The 12,500-nt window shown below is 45.2% G+C and overlaps 1 protein-coding gene across 14 annotated transcripts in view; it reads left to right on the plus strand.

The window, feature by feature from the left end:
* The window catches only part of WWOX (WW domain containing oxidoreductase), a 401,132-nt gene that overhangs the window by 153,626 nt on the left and 235,006 nt on the right, over positions 1-12,500 (plus strand). The gene's annotated exons all lie outside the window — the stretch shown is intronic.

A 12,500-nucleotide genomic window follows, 5' to 3' on the forward strand; every position in this document is an offset into this window, starting at 1 on the left:
ATATTTAAATGTTTCCAAAACTAATTAATTTCCAAACTAGGTCAAGGAGCTTGATTCTTAAAGGGGGAACCCAAATGCAATTTGTTTTTTCTTTTCTGAAAACCATCGAGAATCATTAATCACGGTCTAATTTGAAGGGAAAGTTTTTTTTTTTTTTGAAACTGATGGTTCTCAGAATGTTGAAACTGATCAGTGGGATTTTCAAGAAATTATTGAAGACAAAATAGTGTGTGAAACGCTTTTGGGGGAATTGTGGAGCCAAATCGTTTTGAGCCTTATGCGAGCGAGTCAGAGGAAGAAGGTGGAAGTGTTCGTCAAGATGAAAACGCTGCTCACATGATCACTTCATTTTGGTAGGGTTTGATTTTTCATTCAATTGATGGTTTATAAGGGAGGGATTTTGTATTAATTGATAAATCCGTTCATATGTTGCGTCGAGCGGAAATACCTTTCATCGCCTGACAGCATGGGCACCACCCAGGCACACTCGGACACTGTGGACAAAATGGGCGACGAATGCTTTGCCCCATTGTCACAGGCTGACCAGGTGTTTTGTATGTTTACGGAATCATCCCGTGTCATACTTTTCCCAGACACCATTTGCGTTTGTGCCAAATCCCACCGTCATGTCCGTGAGTTGTCGATGCCTCTCCCCAGTGGATGGGGGATTGTGGAGGGTGGAGGGGGTGTGGGATGGTGGTGGGTATTTTGGGGGTGATGGTTGATGGGAGATTGTGGGGGGATGGTGAAGGGGGTAGTGGGGGCAAATACCCTGAAAGTTTTAGTGTCCAAGGTGAAATCCTTTCAGACGAGTAGATAATGATACATCCATACTTTCTCTCCATTATATATAGATGGTGGTTCATTTGATTTGTAGTAATTTGTGGTGAAAATAGAGAATTACTTTCAGGTGCCCTTGTGGTCACTGCCAGGCAATGGCAACAGGCGTTTGATTCACTGCTCAAATCGCCCGTGTACATCTGCGGGTAGCTGGGTAGAGATGGTCTACAGTTTCGAGCGACAGCTGTTTCTTCCGCTTCATCGTGGGTTCGGCATCCTCTCTCAAACTTAGCAGATAAACCACAAGATCTAGCCATCTCTGTTGTTTCATAACGACACAAAACCATACATTCTGTAGGCCCGATCCACACTCGGGTATTTCGGACAAACCTCGTTCAATTCCAGGCAAACTTAAGGTCTTTTGGCCATTGGTGTAACAATGAAACCATCTCGTTTTGTATTACTAAACAAGCACCACGGATGCATCGACTCGGCATATTTGTGGGAAATCGAAAATTATTCACCGTTTCAGTTAAATCATACCACGATGTAACCCGTACACAGTACGAATCTGGTGTGGTCATGGCTGATTGAAGAAGAAGATTTCGACTTTAATCGTAAATGAACTACTTTATAATTCGGAAATAGGAAAAAAGACATCATATATATTTTGTAGGCTATCAAGGGATCGATTAGCGTCGAGTTGGTCTGACGTTTGGGTTCCCCTTTAAGGTTTGATGCACAAAGAGTGAATTTCTCATGAACCTTCCCAAAGCAAAACAGAACTTGACTCTCTCGAAGTTTTCGGGCATCCGCCGCAATGGCTGTTCCCTGCATCTCAGACATTCCTAATTGAGTTTTCAAAAGTAGTTATACAGCTCTGGTATAGCCTTGGTGATGCAAACACACATTTTTGGCAAACTCTGGATGTTTCCTCAAGTCGAAGATGGGACACCTGATGGAGGGTGGGTGGCAGGGGTGGGGAGATTTTTTTCTTTGTTTTTTTTATTTTTATTTTTAAACATTTTTAGGGAGATTTTTAAGAGTGGAGTAAAATAAAACATTTGATAAGATGGCCAACCATTCACTAGAGCTAGGTATTGCATAAGGTCTTGAAGAACATTGAAATCTCCAACGATGAAGTTGAGTCCATGTGCCTATCACTTTGCCATCGCTGACAGGTCGACAGGTCTCTGTCTTTTCACCACCTCCTTTCTGGTCGTGCACCCTCCACCCTCTCTATGCTTCCCCCCTACTCCCCCTCCCTCCCACGGGTATCTGCAGGGTGCATGTGGTCCACTAGCAACCCCCTTCTGGTGAAACTCCCAAAACCCAAAATCACTGCTCACCTCCACTCATGTGTTCCTCTTTTTTCCTGCCTGCAGAACCAGCTTTCACACTCTCTTCAATCCTATTCTTCCATCCAGGTCTTCAAGACAGCTGTTCACCACCATCTCAGATCGTCCCCTTTAACACCATGATCTTTTCTACACCCGTTAAACCACCCTCAACCCAACAATTTTGCTTCTTGTCCACCCCTCGCGTTCTTCCCTACCCCACATCGTTACCTGCATCCCTTGTTCGCTTCCGTCTATTTTCTCCCTCCGCCCTGCTGTTGGCATTTCCTTCTTCTCTTGCTACTGTTCCTTTTGTTATGTTGCATCCTAATCCGTTTTGTGTTCCAGCTCTTCCATGAGCCTTGACTGTATCCAAAAAAAATACAACTTTTACCATGTGATCAACCTCCAGAACACTACTAAAAAGGATATTATTTTAGGCTATAGCAAATTTGTAAATGGTGCCGGCAGCATCGCGAAAAGGTAGGCATGCACACTCGCCTTGGATTTTATCTTTTGAAGTTTTAATCTCGGCCCAGAAATATGTTGTGATCCTAGGGTTTCGCTTGCATGGCGATGCATCAGTGTGTGTGCCATCCATGAGATGATGATAAGCCTGAGGACGTGTCTGTCAGCATTGGTTGTTGCTGGATGTTAAAGAACCCACGATGCCATTTGCAAGTTATCGTCGACACCCTAAACAAATTACAAATTCCTGCACCTCCAGTCGAGTCTCCACCGCCAGGAGTGTCATCCTGTCCATGATTGTTTCTAGTCTCGAAACGTTTCTCAGCTACTTATGATAAACTCCCTAGCTCTGTAATGCATACAGGCTTGAAGAAACAAAAAAACAAAAAATTAAAATTGATCATGTTTTAAAAATGTTTTTTCAATGCATTATAAATATATTCACTGCACTGATGTTGGTGGTTCAGAAATCTAAATGAGATAGAGATATAGATAGATTGGGACCATACTCTGTGCAGAGCGTTGGTGCTGCCTCAGCAGTCTCCTTGGCTATTGGGCACAATCCTGGACAGGTCACCACTCCGACACCATACCAGCAAGCTGGCACTCATTTGGCCAACCTCGGAAGGATGACAGGCCGAGTTAACTCCACCTGGTATTAATTCAACAGCTAAACAGGATTTGGACTCAGGACCCTAGGATCCAAAGGCCACCACCCTAACCATTAAGCCAACACCAGGCAAATCTAAATAAAGTGACCAAGAAGTGTAAATGTACTGCTTCCAATGTTGGAGTTTATCAATATGTCTGTGACCTAACATAGAAGTAGACAAATTAAATAAGTGTGATTGTTCAGTTGTAATTTCAGAAAAAGAAGAAAGGTAAGGGTTTGGTAACAACATATATATATATATATATATATATATATATATATATATATATATATATATATATATATATATATATAAATATAATGGTCCATCCATATCCATGCTCTTTGCACAAATTAGATGCTGCCAAAGTAATGACAAAGGAGATAATACACTGGGTAGTTGGCCATTGCTCTTTCCAATGGTAGTCAGGATAGGACTTTAGAATTTGATGGTGGTACTGACATACAACATCCTACTCTTTTCAATATGTAATCTTGGATCTTTCACATCCAACCGTAATTGCTGGAGACACCTGGCTTCATGTCCCTCCAAAGGATGGTGTTCTCATTGTTTGATTCTCACCTATAAACTGTCACCCTGGTGATTCACAGGTTGGATGTGGTGGCATCACAGATTGACAACTGGGTCTCAGGCCCTCCACACGCATGTGCTTTTACATATAGAGATAATGTTATCGGAAATTGTGGCCCTACTCGTCACCTTTTTTATGTGTAGCTCATTTTCATTGCGCATGTCATCCAACCCATGGCATTACATTCAAAGCTCTTGTTCATAGCCACGATGTTGACAACAACCACATTTATCTGCTTGCGCAAAAATCTTTTTTTTTTAAACTTGTGGTTATTGTATGTATTAACCACATTATACAAGGGACTTTGATGCAGGAGGATGCCATCAGGCCTATCCTGCCTGTGCCTTTCGCCATAATCCGTGTACCCCTCTATTCCCGATACTTCTCGGTACCTGTCTAATTCCAGTTTAAACCTATGTCCTGTTTCTGCTGCCACTACCTTTCCAGGAAGACTATTCCATGCATTTACCACTCCAAAGTGAAAAACCCTTGCCTTAATGTCATCCTAACTCTACTCTTCACTCTCAGGCTATGCCCCCTGGTCCTCTCGCTGTCTATTCTGCTGAAAAACTCTTCCACACTTATCTTGTCAATACCTTTCATTATCTTAAATCATCTCTATCAGATCCTTTCGTAATCACCTGTGTTCTAGAGTGAAGTCCTGTTTCCTTCAGATGTTGCTTATAGCTGAGTTTAGCTATCCCTGGAATTAACAGAACAAAATTGAATACAGTATTCCAGATGAGGCTTCACTAAATTCCTGTGCAGTGGTGACACTACATCTTTTGATTTATAATTCATCCCCCCCTGTGGATACAACCTAAAACCCTATTACCTTTACCTATAGCTGCCTGGCACTGTGCTGTCTGCTAACCTCCCATATCTGTTCCCACCCCCAGATCCTTCTATGTCACACACTCCAAAGCCCTTGTGTCGTGAAGTCCCTATATTCCTTATTCTTACCCAATCCCAGAACTTAACGTTGCTTTATGTTAAATTGCACTATCAATGTTTTTTTGTTTTTTTTGTACAGTGTCGTGGTTCGTGGAGGAGCGAGAACACAGAACGGATCAGGATGTAACAGAACAAAAAGAACAGTAGAAAGAGAAAGGGGGGGACACACCAACAGTTGGGTTGAGGGACAAAATAGAGGAAGACTTAGAGACTTAGAGAAATAAGGGGCATGGGGAAGAATGTGGGAAAGAGGAGGACACAAGGTGTGAACAACATTTTGCCTAATCTGTGAAAGCATCTCGACTTTCATGAATCTGATCACCACCCTCTTTTACTATCTGGACACCTTACCTCCAAGCTTCGTGTCATCTGCAAATGTGGAAAGCCGACTCTTCACCGCACTGTTTAGAAATCATTCATATAAATAATGAATAATAACGGTCCTAGAACGGATCCTTGGGGTACCCCGCTTCTTTCATCCTCCCAGCCTGGCAATCTCCCAATCACAACCGCTCTGCTTCTTATCACTAAGCCAACTTGCAATGCAGTTAGCTTCTTTACTGGGCACACCACAAGCCCTCAGCCAACAGCTTTCTATGTGGTACCTTATCAAATGCTTTTTGAAAGCTTATAGAAACGACATCCACTGCACTTCTCTCATCGACCCAGTGATAAACTGCCTCGGAAAACTCCATTAAATTTGTTAAACGTGACGTCCCTTTCATAAATTCCCCTGACTGTTCTTGTTTAAATGTTGAAGCAAAATAGCTATTTAATAAGCTTATCTCACTTTCACCACCAACCACTCTTCCTCTGCTATTATTCAATGGACCTACACTTAACTTAACCTGTTCTTTACCCCTTGTATACTTAATACCTTGCTATTATAATTAATATTTTTGGCCTACCCTTCTCATATTGTCGCGTCCGAGGGTTCGTTAACACAGACCATCTGAGCCAGAGATGAAAAGACCTCAGTGAATAGCGAAACGATGTTAGAATTTACTCTACTGCGTTCAGAATTACTATTTACAAAACCGCAAAGATTGCCCAATAGATAAACCAAATTTGGCAGTCGATCGCATGTGGAAGGCAGGAGGGCCGGTAAATGTTTCTTATAATTAAATTGTTCATTATAAAAGAAATATAGGCAATGAGGAAGACCAGGATTGTCAATATATGTGGAACAGATCTGGCATTCAACAGACACAGGAAAAGAGGAAGAAGGAACACACAATCTTATGTACATTGGTAAGAAATAACCTGCTATGGCACCAAAATAACAGACTCAAACAGCAAAGGGGAATAGAACAGGCAAGGACTTGTTCAGGCACGAGCTTGTCCTGGTCCTGGATGACCGTGGTCATGCAGGTTGGCATGGCACAGGGCAAAGTGCGGTTCGGGGAGATAGAATGTATAGTATTGAGGAGGTGGCATCCATGTCTCTCCAAACTGTCCTTCTCTGCCCAGCCATGAAAACAGAGACAGGATGCACATGCATGCGCAACAGTTTTCAATCCCTCTTGGGACCGCTCATGACTGCTCTCCACAGGACGGGTGTGGTGCTATCCCACAGTGTCTGCCCCCACCCCTATCCAGAACATCAACGCATCACACAAGTCCTTTCCGAGCCCTCATCCGTACTGCCATATCTGCTTGTGGCCCTTTCAAACCATCTATCTCGTCTTATATAGCGCTACTCTGGTGCCTTCTTGTGGCCACAACTCCTCCACTTGGCTTCGCTTACACAGAAGGTTTTACACCATGCAATCTTCCCATATTATGCTCCATTGCTTACAATCACTGCCCCTATCAGTTCACATATTATGTATGACTTACTCTTGCCAGATCCCAAATACAAGAGTAATTCTACCATACTCAAATGCAGTCCATACTGTTCTTACCACTTTCTATCTATACAAACCCCTTCCCCCACCCCCAACTCCAACTCCTTTTATGTAACAACATCATTTTGGCTTGCCAAGTTATTTTCTTAACTACCCTCGACTTTCTCCCACACTGAAAAGGATTGTACTCCAGTCCTCTTATTTTATCTATACTAATAAAAGGTGTGTGTGTGTGTGTGTGTGTGTGTGTGTGTGTGTGTGTGTGTGTGTGTGTGTGTGTCCTCCATCCTTACTCTAATTCACGGACCGATGCTTTTTGTGTTTGTTTGTCGTGCTACTACTACAATTCGGGGCAGTTCACATCCACACTTGCTACATAGGATCAGCATGATGCCAAATAATGTATCGGGGTTTTTTTAATATTATCTTTGCTGGTGGTCTTGTGGGTAGGGGGGATGGGGATGACGCAAATTCTCTATGTAAATGTGTCGAGTAGCACCACCTCCAGGTGGGGGAGGGTATTACAAGTCCCCACTATTTCCGGTCCAGTATCCCTGCTCCCACGTTTTCCAGTGCAGTGAGGTGTTTTGAATTATAAGCAGTCGCTATGTTTTTTTTCTTCATGCATGTAACCCAGGTTATCTTTTTGCCTACACAGAGCTGTCAGTTGCATATACACCGCCCAAATAAAGGTATGCGTCAGAAGAACGTGTTGCATGCTTCGAAGATCAACAGTAGGGGGCGGGTACTCTGCTTGTAACTCAAAAACCATGAAACCGAGCAGCCCAAAACGTTGCATGCATACTTAGAGAACTCCAAGGGAGTGCATGAATGAAAACTGGGTATTTGGGTTCATTAAAACACCCCTTTTGAAGATAATTTAGGGGTTGCTCATGATGAAAAGACAAAAATGGTTTGTCCTTGGTTAGCATGCTTTCACCTTGCTGGAGTCTTAATCGGCCATCTGTTTCGGCCTGCTCAAAAATGCCTTGCCTTGGAACCACGATGTACTGTACTCTCACGGCCTAATTAAAGTATATAATGGAAATCTGTGTTTGGATTTGAGGATCAGAACTCGAAGACGAAATAAGTGTCAATCTCAGGGAGTGAAACCTGAAAAATGTATTTCATTAGCAATTCTTATAACAATTTTTTTTTAATTTTAATTATTATTATTTAAGCAAGGCTGTGATGCCTCCTTTTTCATATTTACATAAGAAAATACAAACACGTAATTAATCCGTCGGGAGGCTGGGGAAATTCCCGAGAGATTTTAACCTCTTCTTTGAGAAGCAATTTAAAAAAAAAAACTTTTTCTTTTATAAGTTATTATGTACACGTACACATTAAAGTTATCTGAAATGTACGTGTCCACTTTCGTACACTCAACTTCGCCTCTGAGTTTATGTACATTTTAAAAATTATTTTGTTGTAATGAAGACGTACCTTGTTCAGTTTTCAACGCGTTGTTTTAGTCATGATTCTGTCCTTTTGTCAACGTTTTGTATGTCCTGTATGTTGTCGAGATATGTCCAGTGGTGTGTTCAATTATCAAGCAGCTCGCTAACACTTGCCAAGCCAGCTGTTCCTTATCAGTGGTTTAGAAAAGGAGTGCTAGCTTGAGTGCTTAAGCCACTTGGCGAGCACTCTTCAAGAAACTTGGTAATTGAACACTCCCGGGCTTCATTACATGGCGACCAGGATAAACATCTATACCATGATTTTTTTTGGCCAAATCAATGAATTCGTCCTTCGGGGGCAGGTTTTGAAATGACACGTGGCAAGATAGAGGCGATGAGGCAAGTTTGAGGTTGGTAGGAATTGAAAGCGGCTTTTATTTTAATTATTTGTTCTTCTCAAATGTGGTTAAAAACGTGTTATTGGGAGTCGGGTGGGAGTCTGGAGGAAGTGGGTTGGGTGGGAGGAGGTAGGGAGAAGGGTGGGATGAGGAGGGAGGGTAAGCGGTGAGTACCTTTGCTAGTACGTACCGAATAAATATTTTCTGCTTATCCTTAATAACATTCAGTACATCCCTGTGCAACCACCCTGCTGCCCTCATTCTGCCTCTACCTGCAAACCTCACTGGAATGGAACTTTGCACCCTACACATTTGATCCTTGAAGGTTGTCCATTTCTCTGATACAGACCACACTCACTCATTAGTTTCTCCCAATCGATAGCATCTAATTCTCTTTTCATACCCTCAGAGTTTGCCTTCCTGAAATCTAAGCCGTACTCTACTATCCCGAACACCAAATGTCAACAGTGTTGTTGCACACACTGTGTTATGGCCACTTGACTTGTCCCCAAATGCTCTCCTACCTCCACCAAATTGTCGTCATTGCTTAAAAAGAGGTCTTAACACTGCATTCCCTTTTGTGAGCTTTTCTACAATCTTGGTTAAAAAGCAATCCTGGACTCGATCTAGAAAATCCTCATCTGCTCTGCTCTTTCATTGTTCCTGGATGCAATCTATCCTTTGCAAATTTAAATCCCCACAATCAATACTCTTCCTTTTTCACACACCTTTCTGAATTATTTATGAATCCCTCTTTCATGCTCTTCCCTCATAACCAGGAACCCGATATAAATGCATCCCACAAATATCTTGCTCATCCTGCAATGTTCAATCTCAATCTGTACACAATCCTCAACGTTAATTCCTTCCTTAATGTTATCCCTTTCTCTTGATACAATGCTGTCTTTACCCAAATTGCTACACCTCCTCCAATTTTCTCTTTCCTATCACACTGACACATCTTGTAGCCTTCAATTCCTGTCCTACAATTTGACTCCTCGTTAAATCGCATCTTGCTCACTGCAATTATGTCATATCTACTTCAGCCTCAAGCTCTTCCATATTATTATTTTAACTCTGGCTTTAGTATGGAAGATTTTAAACCTCTCCCCTCTTGTAATTATATTTTCCTGCCTTGATTTAACAATAACATCATCAGTTGCAGTTACTTCCTTTATAGCCTCTCCACTCCCCTCCAGCCAAAGGCTTAATTCCTTCCTCAATGCTCACTACAAATCATGCTGCCCCCTTTCTGTTTAGCATATGGCCATCAATCTGTAAATACAGTGGTCACTTTGACTCCGAAAAGATTCCCATTGCTTCCTAAACTCAAAACTTTGCTGCCAACACCATTATTCCAACAATGGATTGATATACTCTATATTGCTTTACTCATGAACTTTGTACCATTTCCTATTCTCAGAAGAATACCAGAAGAAAATTACATCACAACCCTTTTCGTTCAATCATCGACCGAACACACTCTACCTATTTTTCAAATCTTCATAGTTTTGCCTCTATTATTTGCTTGTACATGGACCACAACCAACGTCTTCCTGTCATGACCCAACATTATGTCACCCAACTTTTCTTCAATACTCATCACACCTGTTCATTGGAAACAACACAAAATTCTGTCGTATCCTTGTTGAAGAATGAAGAATCCACATATTTAAGTTTCATCACACCTGCAGCACCCATACTGGCAATGCCCCCCCCCCACTGCCCGCACCTGCCACGCCTCCCACAGCCACCCACACTCACCCCACCGCCGCCCGAACCCGTCGCACCCCCACCACCGCCCGAACCCGTCGCACCCCCACCGCCGCCCGAACCCGTCGCACCCGAACCCGAACCCGTCGCACCCAAACCCGAACCCGTCGCACCCCCACCGCCGCCCGAACCCGTCGCACCCCCACTGCCGCCTGAACCTGTCGCACCCCCACTACCGCCCGAACCCGTCGCACCCCCACCGCCGCCCGAACCCGTCGCACCCCCACCGCCGCCTGAACCCGTCGCACCCCCACTGCCGCCCGAACCCGTCGCCCCCGAACCCGAACCCGCCGCACCCCCACCCCCGCCCCAACCCGTCGCACCCCCCCCGCCGCCCGACCCCGTCGCACCCCCACCGCCGCCCGAACCCGTCGCACCCCCACCGCCGCCCGAACCCGTCGCACCCCCACCGCCGCCCGAACCCGTCACACCCCCACCGCCGCCTGAACCCGTCGCACCCCCACCGCCGCCCGAACCCGTCGCACCCCCACCGTCGCCCGAACCCGTCGCACCCCCACCGCCGCCCGAACCCGTCGCACCCCCACCGCCGCCCGAACCCGTCGCACCCCCACGGCCGCCTGAACCCGTCGCACCCCCACTGCCGCCCGAACCCGTCGCACCCCCACCGCCGCCCGAACCCGTCGCACCCCCACCGCCGCCCGAACCCGTCGCATCCACACCACCGCCCGAACCCGTCGCACTCACACCACCGCCCGAACCCGTCGCACCCTCACCCGAACCCGTCGCACCCCCACCGCCGCCCGCACCTGTCGCACCCCCACCGCCGCCCGAACCCGTCGCACCCCCACCGCCGCCCGAACCTGTCGCACCCCCACCGCCGCCCGAACCTGTCGCACCCCCATCCCTGCCTGAACCCGTCGCACCCCCACCCCTCCCGAACCCATTGCACCCCCACCGCCGCCCACACCCCCACCTGCACTCTCCGCTCTGGCCACAGATCCACTCCACAAATGCGACTCACCACTGTCATCAAATCTTTGACAAATCCCACAAAGCTGCTATTCCTTTCTTTAACCTATCTACAACAGTCCTCAAGCGTGGCATCTCTACACACTTCCCACAAGAAAGACCCATCATCCCCCATTACCCCCAACCCCCCACCCTCCCACCCATCACATCACCACTCACCTTGACACTGCCCACATAAAACACCCATCACACTGCTTATAATCACTCATGTACAGCAATGTCGCCGGTCTTCCCTTTTTATTACTTCCACATCTCTTAATTTCTGCCTCCAGCCTACCTTGCTTTTCTGAACGCTTTCATAATGGGATCGGGTCCTGATTACTTGTTATGTTGTGAAGCAAGCTGCTTGCGCTGCGCTTTTCCACCGGTCGACTTGCAGACGGTCCTCTTCATATGGACCATGGCGCTTCAACCGACACTCAAAAAGAGAAATACACCTACGGCCTACGCTCGAACTACGTCCCCTGAACTTTCAACAAAACCTCGTGAACCTTCAGCGCTAACCAGCTATTTGGAGAACCTTCAACTCCAACCCAGTTACCCAACAAAATGCATTTCCTTGGATTTCCCCGCATAACCATAGTCTGCCATTTTGCTCCGCAATCTTAAAAAAATTAAGTTTCATGGTTTCCCTTCTTGATTTTGCACTGCCTGCTCTGATCAATGTCCTAACTATGGGACCAGAGGCCTTTCCTTGGAATGATGCCGTTCATATTTTTTGTTGCAGGTGCCATTAATTTTTCTCACGCCACTTCGGGTTTGGTTAAACCGACACCCTTTTCCTTCGAGTGCAAAGTTGAGCTGGGTGTAGAGTGTAGGTTTAGCCGATGCTGTATTAGAAAACATTTGAAAATGATTAAATACAGTGGCGTGGCAGGATAACTCATTTGGTAACGTGCTTGCCAATGTGTTGTCTGCTTTCAGTTTGATTGCCAACGGGGTCGGATTTAACCATAAAGTGCCGTTCTGACTCGATGCCAGTAGGAGGTGCTGCATCTGTATTCGCACCATGTTTGGATCGAGATGTAAAGCCGGCTGTCCCACTTACTTGCATTCACGAGAAGACGTTGAGTAGCGTACTGTGTATATTAAAAAAAAAAACAGTAGGCCATCATGTACTAATAGCCTGCAAAAAAATCCCCTGCTTGATTGAGGTTCACTGTATAATTAACATGACCTGGAGTTAAAGTGGGTGTGAGTGCTGAGTTGTTTGTGGTAGATATGGCACAGACAAGATTGGCAAATGACCTCCTGTGCCTAAGGTGCTTTGCCTTTCTTTGTATCGCTGCCAGTTTTTTTTATTTGTAT

This window comes from Eptatretus burgeri, chromosome 7 (genome assembly GCF_056783735.1).
Source record: "Eptatretus burgeri isolate ZD-2024b chromosome 7, Ebu_testis_v1, whole genome shotgun sequence".
Taxonomy (NCBI): domain Eukaryota; kingdom Metazoa; phylum Chordata; class Myxini; order Myxiniformes; family Myxinidae; genus Eptatretus; species Eptatretus burgeri.